Source organism: Hemitrygon akajei, chromosome 11, assembly GCF_048418815.1.
Source record: "Hemitrygon akajei chromosome 11, sHemAka1.3, whole genome shotgun sequence".
NCBI lineage: Eukaryota > Metazoa > Chordata > Chondrichthyes > Myliobatiformes > Dasyatidae > Hemitrygon > Hemitrygon akajei.
The window spans coordinates 7,234,598-7,248,474 of record NC_133134.1 but is presented as its reverse complement, the minus strand read 5'-3'; the positions used below and the strand labels follow the sequence as shown (position 1 = coordinate 7,248,474).

The 13,877-nt window shown below is 44.1% G+C and overlaps 1 protein-coding gene across 1 annotated transcript in view; it reads right to left on the bottom strand.

Moving 5' to 3' along the window:
- lmtk2 (lemur tyrosine kinase 2) overlaps positions 1-13,877 on the bottom strand; it is a 121,736-nt gene that overhangs the window by 97,405 nt on the left and 10,454 nt on the right. The gene's annotated exons all lie outside the window — the stretch shown is intronic.

The window sequence follows — 13,877 nt, the reverse complement described above, 5'->3', positions numbered from 1 at the left end:
CCATATTCTCAGACCATCCCAAGCACTTCATAAACATTATTTCTGAAGATCAATTATCAAGGGTAGACTCTTCTAAAACACCTTGTGTCTACAATTATATTTGTTATGAGGATAGATTTTCTACTGCTTTCTTAATTCAATATTTCCCAGCAATTTATTGGCCAAAATATCTCAGTTTGTATGTATTTCCCTTTCCCTCCAAAAATGTTCCAAGATTAAAACCAGCTTTTCACCTTAAGACATAGGAGTATAATTAGGCTATTCGGCCCATCGAGTGTGCTCTGCCATTATATCATGGCTAATTTATCATTCCTCAACCCCACTCTACTGCTTTCTCCCCGTAACCTTTGTCACCTTAACTAACAAAGAACCTAACCTCTGCTTTAAATATAACCAATGAGTTAACCTCCATAGCCGAATGTGGCAACATAATCCCACAGATTCACCACCCACTGGCTAAAGAGACGTCGTTCTATTCTGAAGCTGTACTCTCTGGTCCTAGAATCCCTACAACAGGAAAAACACTCTGCATGTCCACTCTATCTAGGCCTTTCAATGTACGACAGCTCTCAATGAGAACACCCCTCATTCTTCTAAACTCTAGCAAGTACAGACCCAGTCATTACAGCAGCAGGCTAAGTACTTTATCTGGGACTCCACAGTGGTGAGGAAAGAATTCACGACCCCATCAGTCAGCTCTGCCCTGTGCTTGAGATGCCATCAGTGGCAACAGGAAAAGGAAGGAGCAGCCCTGCTGCACACCCTTCCACTTTATCTGGGACTTCAGCAGTGGTGATGGAAGATCTCATGATTGCATCAGGGAGATCCTATGTAAGGCAGAGCACGTCCTTCCTTTTCCAATGGACACCAATGATTTCCCACAGTTCAGGGTCTGGGTCTGGGTCAGGGTCATGGTCAACGTAAGGAGTTGAGCTTTGGGTCAGCAACAAAGGCTTAGGGTTAGTGATGAGGAATCAGGGTACGAGTCAGGATTTAAGGTTAGGAACAAGTTACTTTTACTGGTTTTGCTATACATTAGGAACATCAGGGTTAGGAATGACTATTAGTTTTATAAGTTAGGCTTTGATCAGAGTCAGGTTTTACGTTTAGGGACTGGGGTAATGATTATGGGTCAGGGATTTGTGTGAAACAACTTGAGATTTGGATCAGTAATAGGAATTAGGGTTCATGTTTTAATTTATGGTTTGGATCAGGGTTTAGGGTTCAGATTTGGGTCAGTGACATGGTTTGGGATTAGACTCGTCTTCCCCATCCTGCTGAATTTATCTTTTTGCGTATAAAGTCTGGTATCAGGTTGTCTGTTAAACAGACTGGTCCTCTGCAACTCAATTGTGTTGCAGATGTGTTCCCACATGGCACTGATGACCCTTCAAGAAATGCTCAGTATTTTTGTAAAAGTAATTTTAAAAATCCTGTGGATGGGAAATATACTTCAGAATTGTCTGTCACTCATTCACCTTCTCACACACCCCCCCCCCCCACTTCTCTGTGTCCTCTCATCTGTCCCCTGCCTCCCATTGCCTATGATCCCAGCCCACATCTCTCCCCCCTTTTGAGGTGGTCCTGCCCTTTGGTTGTTGCTCTCAAACTAGTGTTTCCTATCTTGTGAGGAGTTGCTTCCCCCCCCCCCCCCCCCCCCCGGGTCTTGAGGTCACACCACCGGGTACGAGGCCATTATGACATTGCCTGGTCTCATTTTGTGGCAGCAGCCCTCCATGGTTACCTGATATCCCTTGTTGCTCTGTTAGTCTTTACAGGGATTCTGTGTGAGCACTTTGTTCACCCCTCATTTTGCTCTCAGCCTGTCCCCGTGCTCCTTCATGGTCAAGAGATGGATGTATCATCGTGAATTATATATTTACTTTGGTGTGAGAGAGTTATTCCATCAATGTATTACATTCCCTTTAAATTGGTGGATTACCAGCCTGAAAAGGCTGGATCTTCTTAGATAAGTGACAGGACCACCATGAGGTCGAGTTGGAGGCTGCAATCTCAAGCTCGTGTTTTCTATGTGGCACACAGAGTCATAGAGACGGAATTTCCCACCACCCAAGAACTACTAGACAAACCAAGAGTGTGGATCTTCCCAAGAGAACCTCCATCCCTCTACGCCATGCCACTAAATCAGATTACAGCGATTCCTCAGGCAGTGGATTACAGTACTGTGAGCAGGTGACACCTTCTCCTATAAAGGTTGTCTTCTGGAAGGACTCCCAAATTCCTTTAAGCCACTGGAGACTATGAGGAAAAACACCTGGACATTGTGGCAACACCCAGCGATGGGGATCATCGCCACAATGCCAGCTGCGGCTCTGAAGAACTGGTAACCATGGAGGTACGCTGCCCTGCTGGCGATTTTCAGGGAGAGCAACTCAAGCAGCCAAAGGAACCTGCAGACACCCTGCTCCAGTAAAATAGGAAAGGTGAGGTGGAACCAGACCTTCCTCTCTCAGTGGCTACCATTGGCCTCACAAGCAGCATTGTGGAGCTGCCTGATGCTGTCATCATCTGAAGAAGCCAAAGATTCCAATCTGGACACATGGCCCAGAAGCTTCAGATAATCTGGAGACGAGGAAGACTTGTTGCGTGCACCGCTGTTGGTGGACAACAGGGAAGATGGCAGCCTGCCCTTAGCCAAGTTGAGGGTGCTTCTGTTGATTGACAAATCCTCTGATGGAGACCCAGAGCCCACCCTGAAAGAACAGTGGTACCAAATAGATCTTGCGTCCCTCTCAGATGCAGAGGGTGAATCCGTTTCTACCACTTCCCCATGCCAGGCTGAGGGAACGCATCAAAACCTTCTGGTAAGATAGCAGCGCATTCTGGGCACCGAGAGCTACAAGTGCTCTGGGTCTATCCCACCAGTGAGCTGCTCGTTGATCAGAGGAGCCAGCCCGTTAATCAAAGGCTTCAGAGTTGGAGTGATTGTCTTGGACGTTTGTCTTGCGATCACAAGACTCCGCTGGACATTGATAATCAAAGATGTGGCAGGCCTGCTTCCTTTGTTTGGTGACTTGACAGGCAGCGTGGGAGCTGCGTAACATAGCAAGGGCTAGGCCTCAAGCCACAGGCTTGCCTGCAGCTACAGTCCAGGAGAGAGACACCAGAGGCGGTGTAGAGTGACGTCCAAGCTCAGTTGGGGCTGGCTCCTCCAATCAGTCCTGCCCTCCAGTGTTCAATCAGTGGAATGACAGGATGGAATGCAGTGGCTGCGCGCTGGGAATCCATATAGTCAATATATGGGACATGTCAACTCAGGGTCTTGGACTACGTACATGCTTTTTTTGGTGACTTTTTTCTCTCACTATTTTGAATGTGCTATTTATGTTTTGCACCTTAACCACAGAAGGACGCTGTTTCATTCGGGTGTATTCATGTATGGATGAATGATAATTAAGCTGAATTTGATTTGAAAGGGTAGTTGGCGCCTTACGCGGTAGACTCTCCCAGCTTAAGTCCCTCTCCCAACTTCCTCTACAAACAGAAATCAGGCTTTCCCATTAATCGAAGGAGGGGCAAGGCCAAGAGCAATACTTCAGCCATCTTGGCATTCTTTCAATGTAGTTCAGTGTGTGTTAAAATCTGGAAGACAGGTGTCCAGAAGACATTGTGCCATCAGCTGTTGAAGGACTAACAAGTTTCTGAGACTTAAAACTTTATAGAGATGCCCAACAGTAAATAATTCTGCTGTAAATAACTGTCTGTATAATAAATAGTTTCAATTGGTAAAGTAATTTCTCTTTTGATGAATGGATAGACTAATAGCAGTTTATTAGTGTTGTTTAATTGTACTAAGATACAATAAAAATCTTAGCCTTGTATGCTTAACAAACAGATCATTCCCCACACAAGTACATCAAGGCAGAAACAGGAAAACAAAATGCAGAATACAGTTAGAGAAACAGCACTGCAGATCGACAAAGTGCAAGGGCTATGTCGTGGTAGATTGTGAGATCAAAATTCAACCTGAAAGACTGATCAAGGTGAGGGCTCTGACGAGCTGCTGTCAGCAGCTTATGCCCCAGTAAGGCTTAACTAACTATCTGAGGAGAAGGTTGCTTTATTCACACTTTACCTTCTATCTGATAAAGAGTTCTCAAGCCACATTAGTATATTATACCCAATTCTTGTTGACTAACACCTGCATAAGACCTTATCGGAAACCTCTGAGAGTCCAAATGCACCACATTCATTGGTACCCCCCTTTACCTAAAGTCCAGTAGATTAATCAAGCAGAATTTACATTTCATGAATCCTAATCTTCTGCAAATAAACTTTTCCTAGTGATCAAGGTGTTAGGTATCTCATACTGTACCTGAACTGACAGAAACTTTCAATTCCTAACTGTGAATGAGTCATTTTGAATCACCCAAATCATTTCAATAAAACTATTCACCCACATTATTCATGTCTAGCAAAAAATGTTTAACTAAATACAGATCCTCCAATTGCAATTCTGATCCAACAGTAAACTGTTCTAATTTTTGTTGCCGACCTGTACAATATTCGCTGTGCAAAGTTACAAAGCAGAAACACACAAAAATGCAAAAAGCTGCACAAGAGTTCACAGTACATTCAAATCTGGCTTATTCCACCACAAAACTACTCATAGCATGTATGTTTCTCCCACTTTACATTAGCCTCTACACCCTGACACAAATGTTGAAAGGCTGAGCCTGAAACCAAACATTGTTAATGTTCATAAATGTAAAACATTCAAAGTTTGAAATGTGAGGAAAGGAGAAAGCAAATCAGAAGGATAAAAAATTCAGATGCTAGATATCAAAGGAAAACAAAACATTGGAAGTACTTGAGCAAAGCACTTTGAACTTTGAACAAAATACAGGAAGAAGTCAACAAATCAGGAAGTATCAATGGAGGAAATAAACAGTCAACGTTTCAGACCAGGACCCTTCTTCAGGACAGTTTAGGAAGGGGGCAAAAGCCAGAATGAGAAGGTGGGGATAAGGAGAGTACAAGCTACAAGATGACAGGTGAAACTAGGTGAGCGGGAAGGTAGGTGGCTGGGGGAGGGGGCATGAAGTGAGAAGCTGAGAGGGGAAAGTTGGAAGAGATAAGTAACCAAAGAATAAAAAGGGAATGAGAAGGGCATCAGAGGGAGGTGATGGGCTGGTGAGAAGATATGAGAGGAACTACCAGAAGTTAGAGAAATTGATGTTCATGCCATTAGATTGGCGGTTACCCAGACAGAATATGAAGTGTTGCTCATCCAATCTGAGAGAGGCCTTATCATGACAGTACAGGCAACCATGGACTGACATGTCGGAATGGAAATGGGAAGTCAAATTAAAATGGACGATCTCTGGGAAATCCCACCTATCATGGAGGACAGAGCAACCGTGTGCAATGAATGCTCAGCATGTCAGGCAACATCTGTGGAGAGATTTATGACCCTTCATATAAATAGAAGAGACGAAAAAAACAACTAGGTTTCTGTAGCAGTTAAGAAAGGGGAGGAGTGGGTAAATCAAAGGGAATATATTTGACACTGCAAGACCATGTGGTTTAATGGGGACAATTCAAGTAACAGTCAGAAAGCTACTAAGCTTCTTTGTCTGTGCAACATGTGGTTACCAGTGAGTCCCAGGGACACGTGCTATACCAATGAAGTAAGAAAAAGGGAGGCAAAATAACGACAGGCAGAAATGTGCCATTATGATACAGACAAGGGTTACCTAAAGTTCAAGAACTTGATAGACAAACATTAGCTTTATTTGTCACATGTACATCAAAACATGTCATTTGTGTGAAATGTGTCATTTATGTTAACAACCAACACTCAAGCATGTGCTGAGGACAGCCCAGAAGTGTCACCATGCTTCAGGTGCCAATGCAACATGCCTACGACTGTAATAACCAGTGCTCCCAGGGGAAACACACACAATCATGAGAACATACAAACCCTTACAGTGAGTGGCAGGAATTGAACCCTAATTGCTAGCGCTGATTGCATGATTCTGCATTGCTTACAATCAGAAACTTCGGCTGGAAGGATTCTAGCATTTTCTACCTCTTTCTTCTCAAAATCCACCTACCCCTCCCGAGCGCCTTTCAAAAAAAGTCGATTGTGCTTAATTGGGCCATCGGTAATCGGGACACTATACCACTTAATTGGGACAGAAGACTGTTGCTAAACAATTTCTAACTAGTGTTGGTGATGTGTAACTGCATTGCTGTTAGACACTACACTGTGCTTCAAGTGAACAGTTTTTAAATAGCATGTTTCATGTATTTATATTCAAAAAGCAATGATATGTGTCACTGAGAGTTGGTGAGAAATAAGCAGAAGGACAATTCAAAACTGTTTTGCTCACTGCGACTTCAAGAATTCAAGTTGGAGATGCTAGAAACAGCTGGGAGTGAACATGAAATGATTTCACGACTTTAACAAGTTAGGAACTATTTCATGAAGCTTCGGCTAACTGGGGCAGTCATTTAATTGGGCCAAAATGTACTGGTCCTAATGTGAACCAATCAACCAGAATCCACTGTACCCAATGAGAAGTATCACCTTATCAATGAATAAGCTCATAACATGAGCGTTTCAAAGGCAGCTGTAAGAGTCTACAGAGGGCAATGTTCTACACTGACGATAATAGGGAACACTTAAGCTATCTTTTCACCTGTGACGCAATTTTGCCAACTTTGAAGAAGCAATTATAGTACAATCACCTGCTGGAAATGTTTGAACCACACTGTAATTTATAATACCTAGATGGTGTAATGAGCGTATTCCATGGAAAAGTTGCTTTAACTTTACTCTGTAGCGGAACAGAAACCATCCTGAACAATTTATTAGTGATCAACTATAATGTGTATAAAGAACAAATGGACCAAATCAGATTCATGACGCTAAACTCTTCTTCCACTGGCTCCGTCTCCGAGTTTACTTCTTTGACAAGGACTCTCCTACCCCCACCAATGACCCCTTCTCCCATCTCCAACCCTCCTCCTCTTCATGGACACCCTGCTCTGGATCTCTTTATTGCTAATTGCCGACGGGACATCAACCGTCTCGACTTCACCACACCCTGTTCCAATTCCAACCTCACTCCTTCCAAACACTCTGCTCTCCGCTCCCTCCACACCAATCCCAACCTCACTATAAAACCCACTGATAAGGAGGGAGCTGTTGTAGCTGGCGTACTGACCTCTACCTGGCTGAGGCACAGCGACAACTCTCTGATACCTTCTCTTATTTACCCCTTGATCATGACCCCACTAAGGAGCACCAGGCCACTGTCTCCTATATCATCACCAACCTTATCAACTCTGGGGATTTCCCATCCACTGCCATCAACCTCATAGTTCCCACACCCCTCACTTCCCGTTTCTACCTCCTACCCAAGATCCACAAACCTGCCTGTCCAGGTAGACACATTGCCTCAGCTTGTTCCTGCCCCACCGAACTCATTTCTGCATACCTTGACACTGTTTTATCCCCCCTCGTTCAATCCCTTCCCACCTATTTTCGTGACACTTCTCATGCTTTGAATTTTTTCAACGATTTTAAGTTCCCTGGCCCCCAACGCCTTATTTTCACCATGGATGTCCAGTCCCTATATACCTCCATCCCCCACCAGGAAGGTCTCAAAGCTCTCTGCTTCTTTTTGGATTCCAGACCTAACCAATTCCCCTCTACCACCACTCTCCTCCATCTAGCGGAATTAGTTCTTACTCTCAATAATTTCTCCTTTGGCTCCTCCCACCTCCTCCAAACCAAAGGTGTAGCCATGGGCACCCGCATGGGTCCCAGTTATGCCTGCCTTTTTGTTGGCTTTGTGGAACAGTCCATGTTCCAAGCCTATACGGGTATCCGTCCCCCTCTTTTCCTTTGCTACATTGATGACTGCATTGGCACACCCTCCTGCACGCATGCTGAGCTCGTTGACTCCAACTTTCACCCTGTCCTCAAATTTACCAGGTCCATTTCTGACACCTCCCTCCCCTTTCTTGATCTTTCTGTCTCCATCTCTGGAGACGGCTTATCTACTAATATCTACTATAAGCCTACAGACTCTCACAGCTACCTGGACTATTCTGCTTCCCACCCTGTCTCTTGCAAAAATGCTATCCCCTTCTCACAATTCCTCCGCCTCTGCCGCATCTGCTCTCAGGATGAGGCTTTTCATTCCAGGACGAAGGAGATGTCTTCCTTTTTTAAACAAAGGGGCTTCCCTTCTTCCACCATCAACTCTGCTCTCAAACGCATCTCTTCCATTTCCCGCACATCTGCCCACCACCCCACTCGGGATAGGGTTCCCCTTGTCCTCACCTACCACCCCACCAGCCTCGGGGTCCAATGTATAATTCTCCATAACTTCCGCTACCTCCAACAGGATCCCAAGCACATCTTTCCCTCCCCCCTCTTTCTGCTTTCCGCAGGGATCACTCCCTACATGACTCCCTTGTCCATTCGTACCCCCCATCCCTTCCCACCGATCTCCCTCCTGGCACTTATCCTTGTAAGCGGAACAAGTGCTACACCTGCCCTTACACTTCCTCCCTCACCACCATTCAGGGGCCCAGACAGTTCTTCCAGGTGAGGCATCATTTCACCTATGAGTCGGCTGGAGTGGTATACTGCGTCCGGTGCTCTCGGTGTGGCCTTTTACATATTGGTGAGACCCGACGCAGACTGGGAGACCGTTTCACTGAACACCTACGCTCTGTCCGCCAGAGAAAGCAGGATCTCCCAGTGGCCACACATTTCAATTCCACATCCCATTCGCATTCTGATGTCTATCCATGGCCTCCTCTACTGTCAAGATGAAACCACACTCAGGTTGGAAGAACAACACCTTATATACTGGCTGGTTAGCCTCCAACCTGATGGCATGAACATTGACTTCTCTAACTTCCGTTAATGCCCCTCCCCCCCTTCTTACCCCATCCCTGACATATTTAGTTGTGTTTTTTTTGTCTCTCTCTGCCCATCACTCTGCCTGTTCTCCATCTCCCTCTGGTGCTCCCCTCCCCCTTTCTTTCTCCCTAGGCCTCCTGTCCAATGATCCTTTCCCTTCTCCAGCTCTGTATCCCTTTTGCCAATCACCTTTCCGGCTTCCAGCTTCACCCCACCCCCTCTGGTCTTCTCCTATCATTTCGTATTTTCCCCTCCCCCTGATACTTTCAAATCTCTTACTATCTTTCCTTTCAGTTAGTCCTGACGAAGGGTCTTGGCCCGAAATGTCAACAGTGATTCTCCTTATAGATGCTGCCTGGCCTGCTGTGTTCCACCAGCATTTTGTGTGTGTTGCTTGAATTTCCAGCATCTGCAGATTTCCTCGTGTTTGCTTCTGAAAATCAGATTCTTACCTGTGTTTCAATATCATACTGTCCATACCTCTCTTCAGACTGACCAAACCAGCTATAATACCGTTAAAAACTTCACACTAACTAGAATACAGTCCGAATTTTGAAAAGACATTATTTAAGGCATACCTCCACTGCAATATCTCAGTGGTTTATTGGAAGGAAGTCAGAAAGCATCCTCCCATCTCCAAATCTTTGGGCAAGGCACTCAAAACAGTTAAAAAATAAAGTGGAACTCCAAAGGTTCTTAGCTGCCTTTTAGACACAATGAAATTATTTTCATTTAATCAATCAAATTTTTAAAAAAACAACTGCGTGAATGTATGGCATGCACTGAAAAAAATTAGTTTCATTGCAATTAAGGTGTTTTCAAATTTTAATTGTTTCATACAATATAGACTAGTTTTCCCTCCGAGTCTATGCTGGCACTTGAGTAATCCCGTTCCCCAAGTTGTTTTCACTGTAATCTATTCTTCCTTGTATATCTCTGCATTTATCGCAATTCTCCTACCACCCATCTACACCAGTCACACTGTGCACGGCAGTGCCAAGAACCTGTCAACAACTCCTGCCCTTCCTGCTGCCTCATGCAGAACCTGGCATGCACACTTGCTCTCCACAAAGAATCACCCATGTAGCATTAGAGAGAACAGAGTTCTGTGACAATTTCTCAATGCAATAACATTACCAACAGGGCATCTTTCTGATCCCCTTTACCCGTCCTTGTTTATAAGAGCCACCCTCCAACAAATCTCTCCACCTCTGCAAGAAATCCATCTAAAACCTTTCAAGATTCAAAGTAAACTTATTATCAAAGTACGTATTTGTCACCTTGAAATTCATTTTCTTTCAGGCATTCACAGTAGGACAAAATACAAAAGAATCAATGAAAACTACACATTTGTGGCCTCCGTCAGTCGTGGTCGATCATGGGTACTGCGCCTCTGGTAGTCACTGGGAGTGGCTTCTCCATGGCAGAGTGATATGGAGATCCATCTGTTGCCCATGCAGTGGAAACCCCCCCCCCCCCCCCCCCCATGCTGATGACAGGTCTAAAGGAATGACAAAAGTCAATACAGTTTGGTGCCAGCAGCATCGCAGGAGTTGCCGTGCCGGTGCTGGGTACAGCAGTCAGCTGCCTTCAGGACTCCGACTCCGGATTTTTCTTTGGGGCTTACTCCCAAAGCCTTTCCTGTGAGCGGGTATAACTACAAGGCAGCGGAGGTTTGAAATTGGAGTTTTCCCTCTCCTGTATGAGCTACCATCCATGGTTAACAAGCCCCATCTGCCCAGAAAACTACACATACAGACTGACAAACAACTAATGTAAAAAAGAAATAAAACCATACAAATGAATAAATAATACTCAGAACACGACTCCTGAAAGTGAGTCCATAGGTTATGGAATTTGTTTAGTGTTGAGGTGAGTGAAGTTATTCACATCAATTCAGGAGCCTGATGGTTGATAACTGTTCCTGAACCTGGTAATGTGGAACCTAAGGCTCCTATATCTTCTTCTAGATAGCAGCAGTATTGAGAGCACATTGGCCAAGCTGGTTGAGGGAGTGGTGGGGTTCTTTGAAGATAAATGCTGCTTTCCACTGCCACCGAATCCTTCCAGCACTGCAGACTCCAAGCTGTTTCCTGACAAAAGCCCTAGTGCAGCCAGGAACTGAAGCTAACTTAATCCAAATAGTCGCTTGTGTCCAGCATGGATAAAGTGGCCAAGCTGCCACGTGCAGAAATTTTTGGGTGTCTGTCAAGTCTGTCCTTCTAGTTGGTTGGATTCAGCTATAGTCATGATAGAGGGAATTATAAATGGGAGTTAGATGAGCAACCAGCCTGAAGTGCTAGTGATCTAATAACTCAGCTTTTTCAAAATCATGTAAGGAGGGCTAAAGACAAATGACATAACTGCTGTGCCGCTCCCCATGAACAATCTGACACCTCACCTTCCTACACCTCCTCCCTCACTACCATTCAGGGCCTCAAACAGTCCTTCCAAGTGAAGTGACACTTCACATGTGAGTCGTTTGGGGTCATATACTGTGATTGGTGCTCCCAGTGTGGCCTCTTGTTTACTGGGGAGACCCAATGTAGATAGGGAGACCGCTTCGCCAAGCATCTATGCTCCATCCGCCCGAACAAACGGGACCTCCCAGTGGCCACCCATTTTAACTCCACCTCCCATTCTGATATGTTCAACCATGGCCTCCTCCACTGTCGGTATAAGGCCACACTTAGGTAGGAGGAACAACACCTTGTATTCCATTTGGGTAGCATCCAAACCTAATGGTATGAACATCGATTTCTGAAACTTTCAGTAATGCCTCCACCCCCCCCCTCACCATTTCCCATCCCCATGTCCCTCTCTCATGTTATCTCCTTGCCTGCCCATCACTTCCCTCTGGTGCTCCTCCCTCTTCCTTCCATGGTCTTCCATCTCTTTCACCAATTAACTTCCTAGCTCTTTGCTTCATCCCTCTCCTTTCAAGTTTCACCTATCACCTGGTGTTTTTCTCTCCCTCCCCCCCCCCCTTACCTTTCAAATCTACACCTCAGCTTTTTTTCTCCCGCCCTGCTGAAAGATTTCAACTTGAAACATTGACTATACATTTTTCCACAAATGCTGCCCGACCTGTTGAGTTCCTCCAGCATTTTATGTGTGTTCCTCTCCTTCCTTTACTGTGGCAACCAGAACGGAACACAATATTCCAAATCTGCCTTAAAGTTTTATACAATACCTCTCAATTTTGTTTTATAGATGAGGGAAAGTATGCCATATGGTTGCTTTACCACTTCAATTGCCACTTTAGAGGGTGATGAACTTCACTCCTTTGCACTCTCTCTCCATTGACATAATAATCCAACTTTTTAAATTTCTCTTGTCAAACTGCACACCTGCCCACATAAAACACCATTTGCCAAGCTTTCACCTAATCCCTCAAATCCATATCCCCTTGCAGAATCAATTGGAATTAAACATCCAACTGGTGTGATTACTGTTGCCAGCTATTCACTTACTTGCAGGAAGAGATAACTTAATTTTCATGACAATATTAGTTCTTCATTCACACAAAATTTAAACTATAATAACCAATGTCTGCAGAATATACCCATGGATGTCCTCATTTTATGTATTAAAAATAATTTTCAATATGAACAACAAGCTCAAACAAATCACCATGTGGTATCAATTCAGGAATAGCTTACTCATAGCTTTGGGCCCAACTACACAGTTTTATTAAAGGCCTTTTCTTAAAAGACAGCTCATCTCAATACGCCAACATCTAATCCAATGCCTCAACCCCTTTGACAGCTGCTCTCTGCATGTCAGAACTGCTATTCTCAGGTAGTATACACAGGTAATCGAAAGTTCAAAGTAAATTTATTATCAAAGTACACATACAACCCTGAGATTCATTTTCTGGCAGGCATTCACAGTAAATACAAAGAAACACAAATAGAATCAAATAAAGACTCCACCCAAGATTGACAAGCACTGTGCAATAGACAAAAAATTGCACAAATACAGAAAAAAAGAAACATAAATAAATAATCTTAAGGACTTGAGTTGCAGAATCCTTGAAAGCAAATTCACAGATTGTAGAATCAGTTTAGTGCTGGAGTGAGTGAAGTTACTGATACTAGTTCAGGAACCTGATGGTTAAAGAGTAATAACTATTCCTGAACCTGTTGGTGTGGGCCATAAGCTTCTATATCCCTTTCCTGATGGCAACAGCAAGTGCATGGCCTAGAATAGTTGGGATCCTTGATGATGGATGCATCTGTAAATGTCCTCAAAGGTGGGGAGTGCTTTATCCGTGATGGACTTAAGACAACAAAGAATGACAGTCTTGTATCTTCCCCCCACCCCCAATTTGCAACTAATCAAACAATAGTACTTAACAAATCATTAATTTAAAATCAGCTTAGATGATGCTGTTACATACCCCATGGGTATCTTGTGACTGTGTTATGACCATGATGGAATTGAGTATCTGGTGAGCATGATGTAATGGTTTTGTGATGGTGGGGTGATGTAATTTCCCGCCAGTGTGAGGTCATGTGATGACAGGTTCCAACAGGAATAAAACTGGAAAGCCTGCTGTGATGCAGGAGTTTTTGTGTTCAGTCATCATTTAATTCATCAGTTACTCCGTTATGCTGCATATTTGGTCTCATGACGCAGTTTCGTTTTAAAGTGGAGTTTTACTTTCTACTGTAAGGTACAAAATCATTGTGCCGGCAGGTTCACTAATCGCTGCCAGTTTGTTTGATGTATCTTTGATTTAATTTGAAAGTCTTCGTATTGGAGAGTGACGACTTTACCGAAGTACGGGAACCTGAAGGATCGAGTAAAGTTGGTGTCATTGGTGGTTTAATACAAGATCGACCTTATTGGATCTTCATTCAAGGAAGTAGTGACCCACATCTGAGATAACCCCTACCTGTAAGAGTAGAAAGGGTTGTGCAGTGTTCATTCGCCAAGAAAAAGGTCAGTTCCTTTAAGCTGTTTTTAT